The sequence below is a fragment of the Magnolia sinica genome, chromosome 11 (assembly GCF_029962835.1).
Source record: "Magnolia sinica isolate HGM2019 chromosome 11, MsV1, whole genome shotgun sequence".
NCBI lineage: Eukaryota > Viridiplantae > Streptophyta > Magnoliopsida > Magnoliales > Magnoliaceae > Magnolia > Magnolia sinica.
In genome coordinates, this window is record NC_080583.1 from 70,376,015 (window position 1) to 70,383,116 (window position 7,102).

The following is a 7,102-nucleotide window of genomic DNA, read 5'->3' on the forward strand; positions in this document are numbered from 1 at the left end:
AAAAATAATTATGAATGTTTTAATGGAGGGTAACCCCTCTCAACTTTTGTTTGTGGTGTGGCCCACACAAGTTACAGATTGACTTGAGTTTTAATCCTTGGCCCCACCATGGAATGGTGCATCTGACTGATGGGGTAGATGTTTGACACCCATCATGATGGGTAGATGTTTGACACACAGAAAATGGTGATGTCAATTAACGGTGGACGTCCAATCATTACTGTTTTTCCTGTGGTGTGGTTCATGTGAGATTTATTTCGAGCTAAATTTTCTTTTATCAACATTAAAATTTTTTTTACAACTAGATGTATGGTGTGGATTAAACACAAACATCACGGTGAGGCCATAGAGCCCTACCAGATCCAAAGCTTAAGATAGCGTTGTTATTTGCACGGTGAACAGTTGTGAGTTTTGTATTTTAAGTAAAATAGTGGTGACTTGTTCATGGAAAAAGTGGGTTTGAGATATGGATATCCAGACCATCCAAATAATGGGTCTTGCTGTAGATTGTTTATATTTATAATTTTCTTATGTAATAGTATCCTAACCATTAAGTAACTTGAACCTTAATTGTACGGTTGTGAAGACCGTTTATTTTATAAATTATGGAAAACTCACATTTTCCGGATTTGAATCTTTTATCCCATTTCAGAAGAGGAATTTCCAAATCCCTCTTTCGACCGCCATTTTCTTCCTCTCCGTTCCCTCTTTCGAGCACCCTCTTCATCGCCGGTCGAGATTGGGCTGTGAGTCTTTCGAGCGCCCTCTTCCTCACCAGTCACCGTGCAGAACCATCTCAAATAGGTGAGCATTCGCATGACTGCACTCTACATTTCTGTTTCTTCCATCATCAGTTTTGTTGCATAGAAGATGGTGCACGTTTCATTTTAAGGCAACGTTTCATCAACGCCTGGCCCATCTAATGAGGTCCCTAGTTTCTTCGATCTCATCAGTTTTGTTGCATAGAAGATGGTGCACGCCATTTTTTTAATGTCTGGCCTCAATGAGATTTGTGTTTAATCCCTATGAATGATATTATCAAACTTTTATTTTTTGGAGAGATATTTTTTGAAATGCTTCCTTCAGATCTAAAAATGGTGTAGGATTCAAGTTCTTCTTTCAAATGAGCTCTTGAAATGATTAGATCCGAAAGTGGAGTTTTTTTTCCTGCAAAGTTTGAGAGATTTCATATGTACGTTGCAAAGTTCCTTTGAATCACTTTCTAGAACTGAAAATGGCGTACAATCCCTTGAATTGATCTTGGAGGTTCTGTTTTGCAGGAATCTGAGAGAATTGCATCTTTTATGTTGGAAATGTCTTTGAAGTGATTATTCCTGAGTGGAAAATGGTGCAGAATTCAACATCTTCCATCAAGAGAGCTCCTGAATTGATTAGCTCTAGAGAAGGGTAGATTTTTCCTTTTTGTTCTTACCGGCAATCTAAGAGATTCTCATGTCCCTGACAAATATTGCCGAGTTTTTTTAAAATCTTGCAATTTTTGTGAAATATTAATTAAAAAAATTGTTATCATGTCATTATCACGAGATACCAAAATCTCAGCAGTTTTTAATTATCTGTTATTTTATACTGAATTTATTATGATATTACATGGAATTATTTGAATTATTATTTTTTTTCAAATAATCATTACATACATACATATAAATAAAATGATATGTTAATTTATCATAAGTATTTTAAAATTTTATGTTTTAAGTGAGATTTTCCCAATAAATACACTGAGAAAAACTTCAAAAATCTGAAAATCCCTTGAGAAATTCCTAACCGAAAAATAGGTGAGAATGAGATTTGTCACTGTGATTTACATATGTGATGTTAAAAATTCTTTTGAATTGTTCCTAATGGTTTAAATGGTGAAGAATTTGTGTTCTTTTAAAAGAGTGCTTGAATGATTAGCTTTCAGGATGGAATCTGAGAGATTTTTGGTGATGCTATAAATTTCTTGAAGTAGCTTCGTTTGGAGCTGAAAATGATGTAGAGTTTGACTCCCCTTTCAAGTGCTCTAAGATCGATACATCCAAACTACGACATCTTTGCCTCACTGAATTCGAAGAACTTTCATTGTAAAATTAGATTATTATTTTTTTTAATCGCTTTTTCGGGAAGTGAAAATGGTTTATAATTCAACATTTGCTTCCCTCTAGAGTCTCGCATATATCTGAAAATCAGATAATGAAGTTCAAGATCAGCAAGGCCTGCGCTCTGAGCTCCATTTCTGTCCTTCCACCACATTCTAGGTCCAGATTTATCAAGAAAACCCGATCCGGTCACATTTATAGTCTTCTTTTGTGGTGATTTTCTTACTCTGTTCATGCAGGAGAGGAAATGCAATCCCACCAGGAGCAGATACTTCAGTTTTTGGTAAAAACCAAGGTTCTTCGTAGTTCCGGTCGCATTCGCAATAGTCATTTTCACAGGGCATGTCAATGTCTCAGCTCTCACGGAATTCTCAAGAGGAAATTGTGACAAATGAACATGTAGGGAACTTAGATATTGCCTTAATTTTCCAGATATTTTACATGAATTTATGATACATTTTATTTTCATTTCTTACTAATATGACATTATGATGAAATTTAAAAAAATTAAATAAAAATTGAATTTTCTATGGTTTTTCCTTTTTTGGAAGAAATTGTGGTGAATTATTGCAAGAAACTCGATTTTAAGCTCATGATTATAAGCTAAAAATAATAATTTAGTTAGTTCCATTTTCTTGTTTTATGGTAGGCATCATTGCAAGTTATATAAGAAACTCTTTTTTTTTTTTTTTTAATCCATATTACAGAAAGGAAGAAATGTGTGTGTGTGTGTGTGTGTGTGTGTGAGAGAGAGAGAGAGAGAGAGAGAGAGACTTTAATTTCCTTTGATTTCCTGATTCTAGAAAGCTCACAGGGAAATTAGATTAGTCGCATGAGTTTACACTAGATTTCCCAAGGAAGTTGTAGTAATCTTTTACATGAATTAGGGTGGTGATTTTGCATGAAGTCATCTCTATTTTTATTTTCTGTTATTTGAGATTGTGATGATGACCTTGAAAAAGAAAATTGAACTTGCTTTGGTTTTTCCCATATTGAATCAGATCATGGCAAATAAACACAAGAAACTCGATTTTGCCATCAGTTTCCAAGTTTTAGAGGAATAAGTAGCACTCATACATGTCTTTGGTAAGCTTTTGATTTCCTCTTAATTAAGTTGTGAGGATACAGTTGAAAGGAGTTAATGCTTTAATTGATGCTAAATTTTTTCTTCTCATCTTTGAAAGCGATCAAGAATATTTTAGGAAGCCCAATTTTGCCTGAAATCCATGGTTTGGAGGAATTAGGTGTGACTTTTAGATGAATTCATCTTTAAGTCACTTTCTTTTCCTATACTATGAGAAATTTTTGATAAATTTGCTAGCATAGAAAAATAATAATATTTCTTTTTCTATAAAAATTCACAAAAAACCAATTCAAATTTTGTTCAAGACAAGTTGCACTCAGGTATTTCGCTTTTGAAGTTTGGTATTATGGAGAGTTTCCACTATGCATGAACTATTATAATTAATTTTTGTAAATAAATTGTGCAAGATGAGAATGATGTCTGGTATAAAAAATAAACAAAAAGAAATGTCATCCTGCATTAATTAGATCCAATTTTTTCATGTGTATGTGTGCATGTTTGGGTCTTGCAAGACTGGAATTCATAGTAGCCACTGGCTTTTAAATTTATCTAGAATTTTTGCCAAATTTAAGAAAATATTAGATGCATATATTTGGATTGATGAGTATAATCTTTGCTACCATCTCTGTTGCTGCTGCCGCCAAAATTTCCAGATCCTTCTTGAGTTACTATTTCTTCACATCTTTAGCAACACTTCTTTTTCTTCTTGACTAATCATGTGCACATTGTAAATTTAGAGATTTGGTTCTCAAGACAAGTCATTGAAGAGGATTTCTTGCTTGGCGCCTATTACTTACACGCGAGAAGATACTCATTGAAGAGGATTTTCGTGTGGACCGATTCTATCAGAACAAAGATTGTTCTCTTTTCTTGAACAATCCTCTGTTTAAGAGTGTAATGTTGGATACAATGGATTGTATTGTCAATTATTTCAGTGCAAATTGGAAAATTCTTTAGCTACATTATCATAGAAACTAAAATTGATTTGATTTAACTCAGCCTTTCATGGGTTTTGTTCTATTATACTAAACAGGGTTGTGCTAGGAATCCTAATCATGCATTCATGGGGCTTGTCAGCAAGGGTCTTGAGCTATGGATATATTAGGTATGAAAACTGCACTTTCTAAAAACTGATTCTTTTCTGATTTTCAAAATATTGCAAAAACTGGTGCAGAACTCAAGGTACCTGTCATCCTTGATCCCTACTCTGATTGATTGTCTGTTTGCTGAGTTTGGAGTTCCCAAAGCACCAATTCACACAGGGAACAATGTAGTAAACAGTTCCACTGAAATTCTTGTTCCATGCATATTCTGTTTTTAGGCTGTTTGCACAGAGGGGAGTGTCACCCATATGCTAGCAATAGTCCACTATGTCAGAAGATCCAAAACCTTCAACTGGAGTATGGCAAACATATTTTCCAGTTCAGGACTGAAAATTAGGCAATGTGTTTCTTGAACAGAGGATCCGCCACGTGTGAAGCTCAGGTACATAGCTTACTATGAGCAGTCCTAATAACAGGGTAGCATAGTAAGCATAGCATCCAATGTTTGTATGTGATCGTTCCTCATTAATTAGAGAGAATTTTCTTATGATTAAAAGTAGGAATCGGGTCCTGGGTTGGGCTATTGCGTCACCATCATCAACATATGGCTGATTTAATGGCCATGTAGCCACATTTCCAACATGGGATATTTATTGGAAAGTTAAAAAGTGAAAAATCCAATGTTCCTGTTTTAACAAAAAAGATGCCCACTAATTCATATGTTAGGACTGTTCAAACAATATGATGTTTGGAATGTGTCTTAGAAGTGTAGCAGTGTTGCCTATTTTCATCCATCGTTTTCGTATGGGCCCACCATCTTGTATGCAAGCATTTTGTAACATATCTACTATCACATTGTAGCAGCCAGTTTGAATGGTTGCATGGCAACTGTATCCAACCTGAAAAATCCTGTGAACAAATGGTGTTATGGTGTTGTTCTTATTACGGTGGGATATCCATTCCTTTTTAAAATTAGAATCTAAACTGTCATTAGTTATGATTGCTGCAGCCAAATTTTATTCATTGATTCCTGTTCTGAACTTGGCATCACAATAAACTTCATGTGATATTGAAATCAGTTTCTTCTTGCACTAGAAAAAGACTCGAGCAGGGTCTTTTTGGTTTTTCGTGTTATCATCAACATATGGCTGATTGAATTAAAAGCAGGAATTTCTATTTTGTCTAAAAGAAATTACTGATGTCCATCTTCTCGGCACTATGTCCATCTTCCAAAGCTACCAGTCTTCCTTCTTCACATGGGTATTTACACTACCTTTTTTGTCAGGCACAATTCCAGCTGAGACATAGGCCACCTTCCTTAGGAAATTAGGCAGCTCTACCACCTCTCCATGCATGTCAATTGCATCAGAGGATCTGTAGAAAACACTGCAAAAATGGCATCCATCAAGCTAGAGACTGCATGCTAGTTGGCAAGGAAAATGTCCAAGTTGTAATTAGTATAATATGTACCAAGGAACTGTTTCATTTGTTCCTTTTTTTTTTTTTTTTTTTCATTTTATGTTTGTCCATCTTTGTAATATGAGTTAAAGTAGAAGAAGTTATTTTATTGTGTAGGCTTGAGAGGAGGTCCATAATGTTTCGCTAGGGAGTTCACATGGGTGCATGATCAAAGCTTTCTACCAGGTGCAAGCCACAATCTAGCTTCTATTGTACATAAAATTCAGGTAAGTGAGTCTAACTCACCTTGTCTAATAGGTACGTAGCTCATTGATGAAGTAAGTTATTACTATTATTTTTTATATATCTATCTAGATTTGGGGGCATAATTTGGACAGTTCAATGTAAGTTACATGTGTACCACGGTGGCATTTTTAATGCCTATGCATCAACCATTCCACTCAAGCAGAGTATCAAATTTTTTTGTATACAAATAATGGCCTTAATGCACTTGTGCAACGGTATCCAAAGCATGAATGGACCCTCATGGTTGCCAACAACATTCTAGAAGTTTTCTAGACAAATACCTTCATGGTGATCAACAACATAATGGCCTTAGTGCACCTGTGCATGCATGCTTGCGTGAGTATAGCTCACCTCCTGTTAAAGAGGCATTTGTAGGATGACCTATCTAGGAATGCTTTTTATTCTTTAGGTTGTCATGGTAATGATTATCAATTGTGTTGTCGGCATATTGTATTAGTTTTATATTTTATATCTCATCCAACTTGATTAAATGCTGACAATCATTTTTGTCCATGGTTCTAGGTTTGCAGGACTCCACTTAATGGAGTCATGAGTTCATACTCAGATATGTAACAGGTTTCTAATAGGGACATGAAAACTTGTATGAAAACGAAGTCATCTTAGGCATTTGGTTTTTTTCTTGAAGTAAAAGTATTGCATTTGGTATGCTTTTCTGCTTCTTTGATTGGTTACAAGTGCCTTTAGTAGTCCTCTCTGTATTTGAGTTTCCAATATAATTAATATGATGATCATGATGTTAAGTAGTTATGCTAACTTAGCAAGACTAATGCACATCATATTGTTTGTTTTTCACTACTTCGTTCTTCTGATGATGTGTAATCCTCATAATAACTCTTGTTCTTTACTTCAAAAGAAATAGAAATATAGTGGTATCTAGTTCCTTGCAAGAATATAAAGGATGCTGGTTCTGTTTCTAACTCCCACTGGAGTTGGATGTGTATTGTAATTTATAAGACAATATCTTCAGACATCAGTCCTGTGATTTAGACAGTTTATCTGCCAAGCCCATGGATGACTTGTTTCCTAAAAGTTTTTCCAACCACATGATTTAGGGACAGTTTAGATAGAAATTTCAGTAAAAAAATGTGAAAATAATTCTTATGTCTTTAGACAGTTTATCCATAGATCTGCTTGTATTGTAGCTACTTTTC

The 7,102-nt window shown here is 34.8% G+C and overlaps 1 long non-coding RNA gene across 1 annotated transcript; it reads left to right on the top strand.

The window, feature by feature from the left end:
* Nucleotides 1-2,217: 2,217 nt before the first annotated feature.
* On the top strand, nt 2,218-5,056 carry LOC131218431 (uncharacterized). Its single transcript, XR_009157730.1, has 3 exons — nt 2,218-2,498; nt 4,217-4,288; nt 4,505-5,056. It is a non-coding gene; the product is annotated as an uncharacterized LOC131218431 (long non-coding RNA).
* Nucleotides 5,057-7,102: the final 2,046 nt, after the last annotated feature.